This window comes from Mixophyes fleayi, chromosome 6 (genome assembly GCF_038048845.1).
Source record: "Mixophyes fleayi isolate aMixFle1 chromosome 6, aMixFle1.hap1, whole genome shotgun sequence".
Taxonomy (NCBI): Eukaryota; Metazoa; Chordata; class Amphibia; order Anura; family Limnodynastidae; genus Mixophyes; species Mixophyes fleayi.
The window spans coordinates 120139396-120153798 of NC_134407.1; the positions used below are offsets into that span (position 1 = coordinate 120139396).

The 14403-nt window shown below is 40.2% G+C and overlaps 1 long non-coding RNA gene across 1 annotated transcript; it reads right to left on the minus strand.

Annotated features, from left to right (window-relative positions):
* Window positions 1-330: 330 nt before the first annotated feature.
* Window positions 331-13331, minus strand: LOC142161515 (uncharacterized). Its single transcript, XR_012693421.1, has 3 exons — window positions 13172-13331; window positions 12963-13083; window positions 331-437 (listed from the first exon to the last, which is right to left on the minus strand). It is a non-coding gene; the product is annotated as an uncharacterized LOC142161515 (long non-coding RNA).
* Between the last annotated feature and the right edge of the window lie 1072 nt (window positions 13332-14403).

Below are 14403 nucleotides of genomic sequence, written 5' to 3' on the forward strand. Positions count from 1 at the left end.
CAGTTCTATATAGGAAACTAAATATGTTGGAGGGGCTTGGACTTTCTGTAAAGAAGTATGGATGCAATTTTTATTTTATTTATTTTTTTAAAACAGAGCTGCATGGGAATGTCAGAATAACACGTCACAAAATATTTTACCCTCGTGACTCAAATTAGAACATTTACATTTTGCAGTTCCATTATTTCTTTAGGAATTAAGCAGGAGGGAATAAATAAAATCTTATTTCTATTATTAGCTCCAGATAGGAATACATACAAGTAGCTTTGAACAAATTGAATAGTGTCTTACTCTTCCCATCGCCACGCTGCAGTGTCACCTCAAAACTTCCTCTACGTGGTTTCACAGGGTTCAACTCAACATGCAATTTTGGCAAACTAGAGTGAATGGCACTCTCCAGTTCACCGGCTGCTCGCCCATAAACCCGTCAACTGGTACTGAAATGCAAAGTACATATATTAAAGATACACAATACCTATTGTGCATACAATAGAAATATATCAATATGTGATGTTTTCATTCACTGACCCTCGATATAAGCTTGAGCTGTGCCTTGGATTTTAACAGAAAAAAATATTTGGAATTTTTACGGGTGGGTACATTTGCTATTGTACAAAACAAATGTCCAGCATTAAAAGTTAGCCTAGATCATGATTGAAATAGGTGCAGAAACTTAGTGCAGAGATTTCTAAAAATAAAACATTTCACAAACGTATAGTAGTTAAATTAAGAAACCTAAAAAAAAAATCAAACAAAAAAAAACACACCCACAAAAAACAACGATGTGATAAGGCAATGTTTGTTCCCCGCTTGGAAACTTCTTATCCAAGGCGGACAATATAATTCAGTGAACAGATGGCTGCAGTGGTGGACTGGGTCTAAAAATATTGGTTGCCAGGAGACAAAGGGGACCCACCCACCCACAACTATAAAGGCTACCATTTATAAGAAATAAATAACATTTTCAAAATATACATAAGTGGAAAAAGGGTACAATTACATTTTTTGTTAAATAAATGTTTATTTTGTTAGTAATTAGTGTACATATATATTACTGGCAGCATACAGTATACTGAATGTAAATAGATTGTTATAATTGATTTATTTTAAATAAATGGTGGATATTTTTAAATAGTTTGCTTGTATTGAATATTTTACACTAACAGGTAGTTCAAAAACATATTTCATGCAATCCATTATATTAAGAGCAATTGTTTGAATTCACTAGATTGTGCGAATCTGTCAATAATTGCTTCTGCATCCAATTCATCATCCAATTGATTTTCAATGGATAGAGACATGTACAATTCTAAGTTCTCTTCAGAGAGTGAATTTTAGTCTTGTCTTTATGATCTTTAGCTTTGAAAATGTCTTCTCACATTAGACTTGAGTAACTTACACTGTGCAGGTGACTTTATAAAGTTCATAAAGGTTATCATATGCATTGTCATGAAGTCTGTTGGATGGTAAAAAAAAAATTTTAAACTGTTTATTGTACAGGAATAACACAGTAAATGAACATATATTGTCAAGTATATCACTAATGCACTGTACAAATACATTTTCCACTTTTATCTATAGGGGGGGGGGGAGCAAATAAAATAAAAAAAAGTGAAGAGGGAAGGGAGGAGGATGCGATACATCCTAAGATTCCAAACACCTTACATGCAATACACCTTGATACAAGCATCATCACAACTTTTCCCGACATTAAAATTTTCCATGGCAACAAAATACATGACATTAAGACTGAGGTTAAAATAAAGTTTAAGGTTAGGTTAGGATTAGGGAGAACAAGTCAAGTTGAGAGAGGAGCTGAAACCAGATGTAATACTTGTTCCAGATAATACACAACAATACAAGATAATGCAAGGTAATACAATACTATGTGCCTCAGATCTGGATGCTAGAATTTTAAGTACATCTGTTCTATCCCCAGGTATGTACAAGAGCTGAACATCTCATCCTATCATATTCTCATCTCTGCAGCTGTAGTTTTATATAATTTTATTTTTGTATTTTTAAAAAAAAATGTAATAGGACTTTGTTACTTACTTGCCCTGTGTTTAGTTGCTGCTCATTGAACCAATTGTATGCCTCTGGCCTGGCTCTCATATAGCATGAGTAAGCCCAATAATCCCCCCCGCCTTCTCTGATCAGCTGTCCAACTAGCACAGATGTAACTTAACTTATTTTGAAATCAACCACACTATAACTTACCATTTACTCTGGGGGAGACATATATGATGAGCAGACGTGTTTTTCTCACAAAGTGTTTAGAAAATAGAGTTAAATAAGACAGTTGAACAAACATTGAACAATTAAAGATCTCTAGAAATAATCTACATCAGCTGCATCTTTACCCTGCTACTTTTGATTGCACAGGACAATACAACTACTGTAAGCAATTAAATTTGCGCATTTGTTGCCATTCTCCTTCTAAATACCAATGTTTGGCAAATTTTTCTTGCTTTCCCTTTCATGGCATTATATTTAGCACTATATCCTCCTCCACCGTTCCTGCAACACACACTTCTGTCCACACTGCCCCTTCATTACTTCAGGCACCTCTACTTAACTCATGAACTGTTGTCCTATTTAAATTCAATATTTATAACAACCTCACCCTGTCACTAAAAGGACACACATTTTACAATCATCTTTCCTATCTTTTTTCCTCCCTGCTTCTATTATCTGGTGATATATCACCTAATCCAGGTCCCCAACACTTCTCCCACACACATCTGAACACTACCGAAATCTCTTCCAAAGTCCTTTAAATGTGCCCTTTGGAGTGCACGCTCTGCTTCCAACAAACTTGCCTCCATACATGACCTCTTCCTCTCAAACAACCTCAACTTTATGGCAATAACAAACATGGCTCACGCTATCAGACACTGCCTCACCTGCAGCCCTTTCACATAGTGTTCTCCATTTCACCCACACCGCCAGATCTGAAGACAGACAAGGAGGTAGGGTTGGACTACTTCTCTCCCCACAGTGCACGTTCACAGTTCTACCAAATGTCCCATCACTCACATTCACATCTTTTGAACAACATACTGTTAAGATTTTTAAACCACTCTCTATGCGTGTTTCTGTCATCCATTACCCCCCCTGGACCCCACCAACAATTTCTTAAACATTTCTCTGCATGGCTCCCTCACTTATCTTCTGACAGCCCTACCATCATCAAGGGTCATTTTAACATCCCTATTGCTAATTCACATTCCATTTGCCACTTCAAAACTGCCCTCTCTAACCTCCTCACTTGAGCTCTCCCAGTGGATTGAACCCACTACTCACCAGGATGGCCACTATCTTGAACTTGTTTTCTCTAGACTATGCTCAGTTTCTCATTTCCTTAACACTCCTTTTCCCCTCTCGGATCATCACCTTATTAGTTACTCGCTGTGACAGGATGGACCACCTATGCCACCCTATCTGCTGTTGCTGGGAAATAGTTGGGTTTAGTTTGCCACTGTTCCCTTTTACTATCCCACAAGTGCCCTGTAACCACAGCAGGAGGTGCTTACAATGCTGCCACCTCTGGACTGTGGTCGCTGCTAGGGTAGCTCCTTGCTGGTTCACCTTGGCTGGTACCCTGACCTCTTCCTATAGACCAGGGTTGCTGTGGATGGATCCCCCCCCTGGCCTATCACACTGGCCAGATATGCTGGGTAGGGGGCAGAGCAGTGGTACCGAAAAGCTGGGTCCAAACCTCAGATGAGGCGGAAACGGATTAGAGTTGGGTATAATCTGTAGGTCACAGGAATTTCAGCATGGAAGAAGTTGTCAAGCAGGTTTTTGAAGCAAGTGATGTTTATTTAGCTCCAGTAGTCCTAACAAGGACAGTTCACACTGGTTGAAGGTACCAGTGATCAAGAGGTCAGAAGAAACAATCACACTTTTCAATACAAAACAGTGCCTTTCTATACAGTTTTTGGATACTATCTTAGCAGGAGGAAATCCATCCTCCTGTTCCTTTAACCAATCTTGGCCGATTCATGCAGCCTGCATGTGAATCAGCCCAGAGAGGTTAACACCTTGTTACATAGAAGCTAGTGGCAGGGGGCCCGGCAACATTCGCTCACTACCAGTTCTTTAACCTCCCTGCTGTCAAACTCTTCCAAGCCTCCTCATACCCACAGGGAATATTAACTATTGATTTTCAACCTCTCTCCAACACCTTCTCTCCCCAATTTCTACATTCTCTTTCCTCGATATGGCAGTTCCTCATTTTCACCATACCCTAGCGACTCTTCATACTCCGTGTAGACTTCGTTGTCAACCGTGGCACACTAAAGTAACACGAAATCTACAGAAACTCTCATAAAGCTGGCGTAAATCTTGTACCTCTAATGATTTCAATGCATATATGTGGTGGTCGATCTACTGATGGGATTTCCTTCCCTTACCTTGTCTCCCAGATACGAGTCAGGTTCTTTTTTTTTGTCGGATATTCGGTGGTCAGGAGATAAATACTTCAATGAAAGGGACAAGGATTGGTCAAATAACTTGGGTTTATTAATAATGCGGTAAAGATAATTTTGGTAAGCCACCGCGCCACTGACCCCTTCAACTCAATGGCAATATCAAAATAATCGTTTGATCAACATAAAGCACAATAGCATTTAACATATAATATACACTTGGTGAGTATAAGGCACAATAGCGATAACATCTTCAATATCAATAAATCAATTTTTAGGTAAATCACTTAAAATTAATATTCATCTAAAACATTTGGTACCAATATTATCCCTGGTAACGTTACCATATTTTACACTCAGTCCTGGGCTGACCTGTGCACAGGAATTTTATAGTACATTAAATCTGTCAGCATGGAAAAAAGCAAGTGGAGGAATCTGTGACAAAGGTGATTTGCAGGCCTACTGTACTTTCAACTAGAGTTCCTTCATATGATCTACTTCCAGCAGTAATACCTCTTCTCTCTCTCAGCCTGTTCCTGAGGTAGTGAGCAGCTACATGGAAAGATTCAACTCAGATTTCTTATCACTCATAAACTTCATCTCTCTCCCTCAGAAGTCTAGAACTTTCCTCTCCCCACTGGTTCTGGGAGTTCACAGTTATTACCAAACTCAGTGGACTTGTTGCTATGACACAAACTCCTCCTTCCTGCACATCATCCTGGGCAGGACCTTTTTAGTTCAACTGTCATTCCCACTTTGTCTCTCTCAGCCTCTATTAACCCCTTGTAGCCCTGCATTTCAAAAGTGTTTATGTACTTCCTCTGTGCTGTTTAACAGGGTTTTGGGGCACCACATATACTACTATCTACCACTCCTATCAAAATGATCTGGACACTGCTGAACAAGCATACTTCCAATCTCATATATGCTCAGGCTTCTAGCCAAAACATTTAAATCTCTTCTCAATCCTCCCACCCCAAACCCTCCAACTACCATCAATGCCCAGGATCTTGCTTCTTGTTTCAAATACAAGATTGATAAGATCAGACTTGAAATGGTGCCATCTTTCTCGAAAAGCAATCGGCTCAATTCCTTTTCCAGCATCCTCCGACACCCTGTTCGTTTGATCCCACAAAGGAAGAGGAAGTACCCACTCTTATTTTATTACTCTACCTCCTGTCCTCTTGATCCCATACCCTCTCAAATTGGTAGGTCCTTGTCTCGTGTGCTCATTCCACCTCTAACTAAAATCTGTACTCTCTCAAGGTATGTTTCAGTAACTATTACTCATGAATACTCCTATTCTAAAAAAAACAACTAAATTCTGACCCAAACTCTCCCAAATTACTGCCCCATCTCAGCTCACAAGCCTCACAAAACTGAGGGAATTGCCTACCTCACCTCACACATCCTCTTTAAATCAGGCTTCTGCTCAACACTCCACAAAGACTGCGCTGACCAAGGTGACATGATCTGATCACAGCTAAAACTAAAAGTGATTATTCTCTTCTAAGTCTCCTGGATCTCTCTGCTGCATTTGACACTGTTGACCACTACTCATACAGACAATGTTCTTGTCTGTTCCCTCAGCTTTATTGTAGCTGAATCTACTACTCCATGCAGTAAACATGTCTACACCACTTGTCTGTAAACATCTTGATAAAGGGGCTGTAGTTCAAATATTTACAAGTAAATAAATGCTGTCACTATTATTTCAAACTTTAGAAGACTTTGAAGTAAAAAAAATTCTTATTTGTTTTTGCATAAAACTTTTCTGAATCTTGTATCATTGATAAGCATGTAAATAGATTTACAAAAGTAGTAACAAAACATCAAAACGTCCAAATATTGTTGTTGCTGCATTGGATTTTCCTGACAATCTTGTCTCACCAATTAGCTCTAATCTTCTTTCTTTTTTTTCTTATCCTAAATGTTTAACAACTTCTATCCATACAGCCATTCTCCTGTATAATGCTTTCACGCTAAATTCTGGAGAAACTTGAAAAATTAAACTGCAAAAATGAAACTGCAGGTACGCAACATTTGTTTTTTTTCCCGTTATCACAAAATTCAAGACATGGGCATAGCACCATATGTGAACACTTTCACTTCGTAAACTATTATACTGGACATGGTAGGTTACAGCTCCTCCTGTACTCTCAGATAAACATTTTTTGGGATCAATTTTAATATGCTGTAATGTTTCAGTCAATATGGCATATTCAATTAGCTTTTCAGCCAACAGCTGTGCATGTAAAGTGACAATACGGTACAACAACATTGCGGATTTCCCTTCACAACTCTAGGGGGTGCACACGGAAATCTGCGATGTTGCAGTATCGGGACTCGTGCAGCCGAGAGTAATCGCGAACTGAAAAGCTAATTGAATATACCCCAATATATCAAAAAGACCCTGTCCTGTACCATCATTACTTGGCACAACTGAAAGTAGTATCACTCACAGATAACACCTTTAAGCACATAACGAATAATATGGCTAAAGCGATTTATGCTTTTTCTTTTCTATGCTGGTAGGGGGGGTAATAATCCTGAAATTAAAACCTAATTAAAAATACTTCACGTTGGGAAAAATGAACATCGACAATTAAATGTTGAACCCAGCTTTTGCCATAAGGTGGCTATTTGTAGTTTTGCATTTGATAATTGTAATTATTATTGTGTTGCTGTATTCTGCATTTTGTTTTTTAAACTTTTATAACGTATTGTAACAAATTTCTACAGTACAGTAGCGAGGTGCATTATGTATTCCTGCTAGAAATACATAATGACCGCGCAGCAAGAACGCGTCGACGGGAATATGTATTATAGATGCATCTATTAACAATCACAGCAATTTTAACTGCAAAATAAATAAAAGGTTTCATTGTACTTGCATTATGTGTATATATTATTTGAGACTGCAGATTAAAAAAATATATACTACCTAGTATTTTTACACTAAACTTATACAATGAAAGAAAATACAACGTTGACTCCGGCTGCAAGTCAAGATCCCAGGCTGGGATTCCCAGCTAAGCTTCATTGCACAAGCGCAATAGTAAAGATCCAAGCCTATTCAACTTATGTTTCGGCCTCACATAACCCAAACCAGAATTATTTTTTCCAAGTAATTTATTATATTCTTAAATATATCCCCGAAAAATTATTTTATTAAAATAGTAATCCAACGTAAATTGAATTGCATACAGTAATATTGGAACGTCTATTATATTTTCAAGCTACTAAAATGTCTCTCACATTTTTAACATATTGTCTAATGTTTAAGGGGCAAGCTGACACCCTGGCCAGCCGGCCACTGCATGGCTGCATTGGTCAAACCAGGTGCAACATTAAATTTAGTATAATAGGCCTGCAGACTGTCCAGAACTCTCTGAAGTAGACGAAGCTGAAGTTCGCTTCTTTTTCGGCCAGCTTCTTATTCGTTTCTAATTCATGCTCCAGCTCCTTATTCAGAAAAGCTCATTTTTAAAAGGATTAAACAATTTGGATCACCGATTTCCCATCAAATTAACACTACAGGGGGTCCCTTATACAAAATGCATTAGCATTTCGATAAAACAACAACTAATTTGCTGACAGGTGCCAATCAAATGGAACAGATCAATCAACTCAGTATAAGTATTAAACACAAACACAAGATTCTATCTAGAAGGAAATAAAAAAGTTCATCAATGTCCCAAAATCCTGAGATGTGGAAGGTTCTTCTGTATGGTTCCAATTATTTCATACTTCTCATCGATATATGGAGAGAAAAAACCAAAAAACAAAAACATAGTGCAACCTGTATACTGAATTAGGTGATATAAAGTATCCTTTTGGTGCCCTGCACTGAAAATAGCAACTTAAACACCACGTGATGTAAAGGGTATTCTCAAGGGTGTACACTCACCAGATGATATATGTAATCAGGCATATACATAAATCACACTCCTCCCATCAAGTAGATCTTCCAACAGCAGGATTCCACTCGACAATAATTAATCCAAAAAAAGAAATAAATGCTCCATAGTGTAAAACCATTAAACACTTTATTAGAAAAATAAAGATTTAAATCAAAGAACCAAATAAAACCGCCAGACCAAACACGATAACGGGGTAAAGATGGACCCTTACCGTCCCTTAACTTGCAGCCAGCGTAACAGACGATAATATTCAGCGAGCCATCTCCCAGGCAAACACTCGCATAAACTTCACTCAGCAAGACAAGAGGCAAGTCGGCTAAAGGAAATCCCCCGCTAGGAGTGTCTGACGTCACAGTCCCCCGTCAGCCAACGCGTTTCGGCTCGCCTGGAGCCTTTGTCAAGGTGCATGAAGGGGGTCTTCGTGAAGACTCCTTATATACTCTCGATGTGCGAGCTCCACTTTACAAGTCATAATCAAATAAACCTATAAAACTCCATATATATCAATACAATCAGAATACACGCCAATGAATATCTGTGTGTGCCGCAAGATGCATTAGCATTTCACCTGACCCAACAAGGTTATGGGCATGAAATCAGTGGTCTATATCTGTGCCCACTTCGCCACCTGATTTCATGGCCAAAACAGCGTTGGACCAGGCAAAAGACAGATGTTTTATATGTAACTCACCACCCTGTGTTGATTCCCACTGTCAAATTGCTGGCCCAACAGCATTTAACCCTTGAAAAACTGCAGCTACTTATTCAAAATGATAAAATATGGTGACTTTGCCCACTTTGCCCCCTGATTACATAACCTTGTTGGGTCAAGCAAAATACTAATGCATTTTGTATAAGGGACCCCCTGTAGTGTTAATTTGATGTGAAATCTGTGATCCAAATTGATTGAATACTTTAAAAATAAGCTTTTCCGAATAAGAAGCTGGAGCATCAATTAGAAACAAATAAGAAGCTGGCCGAATAAGAAGCTAACTTCAGCCTCGTCTGAAGTAGAAACTAATCAAAAGCAGCTAGTTGTGGTAATGTCAGAACCCACAGACACCTTGCTACTTGGAGTCACCATAAGGAAAACTTTCTTAAATATGTAAACTTTTACAAAACTTAATTTTAATTGCAGCCCTTGCCAAATTTTTATGTCCAACCAAATCTTATAACAATGCATGCTATTTTATGCAATTACTTTCATGCAACTATTTTTTATTCTTCTGATCAAGTCTTAAGTTTCTGTTGCCACAATAGTCAATCACACTATAGTGCAACCAAAGCACAACATAGTGTCCCCTATTCATAATATACACCTCACTAACATAAGGTAATACTTGTAGCAACATTTAAGATGCATAAATTATCATGGCTCACTAATGTCAGCTTAGGCATGTGCAAATTAGTGGTATGAAATGGAGCAATACTGATTCAATTGGAACCACAACCTATATAAAGTAATCTGGTTTTTTACCAAATCAGGTTACCATTAACTATTGAAATGTCTCTGACTATTTAGAAAACAGACATGCAAATTAATTTTCATAATTTTATATTGCGAGCTGCAGTCACTAGATGGTGTTGGTTTCTGTAGAGAAAGCTATATTTTTACAGAACAGCACTACCACGAAAAAATTATCAATACAGAAAAATCCCCACCTAGTGACAGTAATCCCAGGTATAAAATCCAATATGGCAAATCACTCCCTGGTGTACTTTCTGACCCTCAGTGGTATCTCCTGCAAGCTCTCTCCCCCTCCTTATAAAGTGGCCTATTTATTAAACATGCTTTGCCTGTTTATTCCCCGAAACGGCATGGGCGCAAAACTAAGTATATTGCAAATTGATTATTGCTGCATCGCAGCAGGTATCTGCTGCTTTGCACTTTTTTTCCCGAAATACATAGCAGTGCCCATAGACATCTATGGGGACTGCTATGTACTGCAAGTCAAGAAGGAATGAAAAGACTTTTGCACCTGTGCCAATGTACGCCAGCTTACATTACTGTTTTTGCTACCTTTCAGCTCTGCTTCACTCCACGTATGTGGAGGGATCATTTGAAATCTCACTGTCACACACCGCTCTCTGCAACAGTAAGTGCATGGAAGTTTGTGCGCATGCCTGAAGGTTTCACTACAGAGCATATGCACAAGGATGATGTGGACCATGGGTAACACAAGTCTTGGACTGGGCTAATATTAGTCCACTTTCATGCCCAAGAAACGATTGCAGCCAATACTGTGTCAAAAACGGAAAGTGCACAAACTCCTTATGGTCTGTCAGCCGACAGTAGGTTCCAGCGGAGAAAACTTGAAAAGGACCTTGTAATAGGGGACTTACCCTTGGTCATATAGGGCCAATCTTGTCCTCTCAGGTCCTTACTTGTTACCAGGAACAAACGATAACTCCGTTCCCAATGTGCTAGAGAGCGATGTAGCAACCCGGAAGTTGCTGACAATCTCGTGGTCGGCGAAGTTGCGCATGCGCGACCAGGTCCGTTTGCTATCCACATCGGTGGTGAAAGTCAGTTTGTGTTGCCCTAAACAGGCAAAGGTAGGTCGAACAAACGCGTTTCGCACTATGCTTCTTCAGGGAGCTTTGATCCCTGAAGAAGCATAGTGCGAAACGCGTTGGATCGACCAACCTTTGCTCGTTTAGGGCAACACAAACTGACTTTCACCACCGATGTGGATAGCAAACGGACCTGGTCGCGCATGCGCAACTTCGCCGACCACGAGATTGTCAGCAACTTCCGGGTTGCTACATCGCTCTCTAGCACATTGGGAACGGAGTTATCGTTTGTTCCTGGTAACAAGTAAGGACCTGAGAGGACAAGATTGGCCCTATATGACCAAGGGTAAGTCCCCTATTACAAGGTCCTTTTCAAGTTTTCTCCGCTGGAACCTACTGTCGGCTGACAGACCATAAGGAGATTTGTGCACTTTCCGTTTTTGACACAGTATTGGCTGCAATCGTTTCTTGGGCATGAAAGTGGACTAATATTAGCCCAGTCCAAGACTTGTGTTACCCATGGTCCATGTTGATCTATCTGGGATTGACACGGACATTGTTAGCCTTTGGATGGTATTTCTATGTGCTGGTTTTATACTACTGTGTCAGTGTAAATACACGGAAGGGCTGTTATATGTTTAACTGCCCTTAATAAGTTTTTGTTTTTGCTATCTTTATTGTACCCTGTTTCAAGCGCCCAGGGAGTCACTGTTGGAAAATTTAATATTAACTTAGGGTTGAGCTATCCCTACTCCCAGGTGGCTGCTCGTCCACTGATTAAGACCCAAATAGGGAGCGCTGAACAACATCTCTATTATTACAAGGATGATGTGGATCGCGCTGGTCATAGGGAACGAAGATGCAGTGATAAGGTAAGTGTTACACTTCACAGGGACAGCAGTTTATCATGACTGCTGTCCCTGTGTAACATTTTGATAAATATGATAGTTCAATCCTTATCTGCAATAAGGAGTAAACTATCAATTGCCTTAGTATATAAATATGCCCCAAAGAGAGTAGTGACCTGCAAAATCTGTCCCTTCCACCTTGGGTACTTCAGTTACTGAAGTACATAGAACGAGGACTGTTAGCAGCAAAGAGTATAAAGGGAACATGGGGAAGGTAGGTATGGTGAAGTTAATATCATACATTTAATCATTCCCTCAGATTGGTTTCAATTTCATTGTTTCTTTCAGCTGGGTCCAATTTGCTACATTTTATTTAAAACCATTTTATGTCTTCCTTCTTATTCTGGGATGGGGGATAATGACTGTAAATGTATTGATGTTGCACTATGCTTTATACATGTTGGCATGTGTAACTATTTACATTGGCTTTCATACTATTATATGTACAATGTGACTTATACCACATGTGAGTACAATAAAATGTGTTTAAAAAAATATTTTTTCTTCTTCAAGTTATTCAGTCATGGCATAAGAGTTTGGAAGTTAAACCCAGTTTCACATAAGTAGGGGTTTGGGTGCGTGGAAAAATAAGGTTGGTTTGTGGAGAATGAAGTGGCAAAACTACCATTGGTGGCATACAGATAATGGGGCCTGCTGCAGGGCAGATGCAGAAGGTTGGGGGGCCTGTTTCCACCTCCCTGCACCATTATTCACTGCTCACTAGTTCCCCCTCTGGGAGAATGGGGTTTATTGACGTTTATTAAGACGAGTCTTGGTGGGGTATATTAGGAAAGGAGGGCATCTGGAAGTTCTGATTACATGAATATCAAGGTATTAGTGAGTACAGGTAACATTCATGGTCTCACTCATTGTCATTCAACCACATGTGCTCAAACATGGATATTCTTACAACCTGGATAATTTGTCAGAGGGATTTAAATGAGAAGTATAAATGCACAAGCTGATTGTTATGTGTCAGAAACCAAATGGGCCATTAAAAAAAATAAAAATCTGTTCGACAGATAACTGTGAAACCAATAAGGTGTGATCCATGACAACTAGCTATTCATTTGCTCTCGTTCTCCAACGTGTACTAGACTCTAGGAAACACCAATTTTCTCCAAGATCGCCCAGATCTTGTTTTCAGCTACAGCCAAAGACTTCCAGCCTAAAGCCCAACTCACCAGTGCTCGATTATAACACGATCCCCAGTGCCGGAAGAGCCGTCAGTCTTTGCTTTCCGTTTGACCGAAACTCCCTCCCCGCCGTCATCGCTCTTTCTTTTCTTAGACCGTGTAGCCATTACTAAAGGGGTCAGACACAAAGGACACGAAATCAGATGGTTAACATGTATCGAGCCCACATTAGTACATAGACGTAGACTTCGCGTTACCTGCCAGAAACTTTCAAACGTGCGATCCTGTCCTTGGCGCGCTTTCACCACATCCGCTTATTGGCTGGTGACGTCAGACATTCCAAAGGGCTAAACATACCGGAGTGTTCCTGCCTGAACCAACGTGCAGCCAGGTGTTACTGAACGCCGGCCCATCCCCTAAATGACGCACGGCTGGATAGTGCAATGAGCGCTGCAGCGCACCTTATCGTGTGCTCTGTCTTGCTTGTAATTGGTCAGTGAAAGTTGTTGGTCTCTTTGGGTCTTAGGGGCATATTTAAGAAAGCACGATAGTGCTCTTACCGGGAACTTAAGGTCCCTCTGTGTAATGCGCGGGCTGGGAGATGACAGCCCGGGGGTCGCACAGGTGGCCGCATCCCTTGTCATGTGATGTGGCCGCGAGTAAAAATCTTGTGGAATTGAATCCGGAGGGCGGCCGGCCCGGTAACTTGTCTTGATAATGTACGTCAGCTGAAGCTGGCGTACTTTATCAAAATTGTCAGATTTCAGTGCTGCCAGCTCTCCTCCGAAGAGCAGAGCTGGACAGTGCATGTGTGGAGGGATCGCCATCGGATGGTTCCCCGTGCTCCTGGCCTTCAGCGATCCTGCTGGCTTTCCTCACCTGACGCCCACCTCCTGCCGTGACTCATCTCTTATCCTCCTCTGATGTCTTCTCCATGTTCCTGCTCCCCCTCATCTCATCTGGTGCCCTGCTTCCACAACCGTCTCCCTGGACCTGTGACTGACCTCCTCACCGTGACTTTACCTTTTCCCCCTGGACCTGCACCTCAGACTTTATTGGTACCAGATACTATTTTCCGGATTTTAATCTTTATCTGTTTTAGTCTACCTGCCATTATTTTGTTTTGTCTTATAATATTTTACCTACTTTTACTCTGTTTTGTTTCTTTTCTTCCTGATTCTACACTTACCTGTTACTTTTTTTACTTTTGTTACTATATATTTTTACTATTTGTACCTGTTTTTATTCTGACCTGTTTCATTGCCCTTAGTATCTCTGTCCTGTTGCTCCATGCCTTCCATGCCCTAACTTTGTTATTGTCTCCCATTTTGCCATTGTCTCCCATTTTGCCACTGTCTTCCATTTTGCCATTGTCTCCCTGTTGTCTTCCATATTGCCATTGTCTCCCTGCCCTGTTTTATCTATATTTCTCTGTCCTCTTTCTCTTTATCTCACTGTTCTGTTACTCCTTGCCTCCCTGCCTTATTTC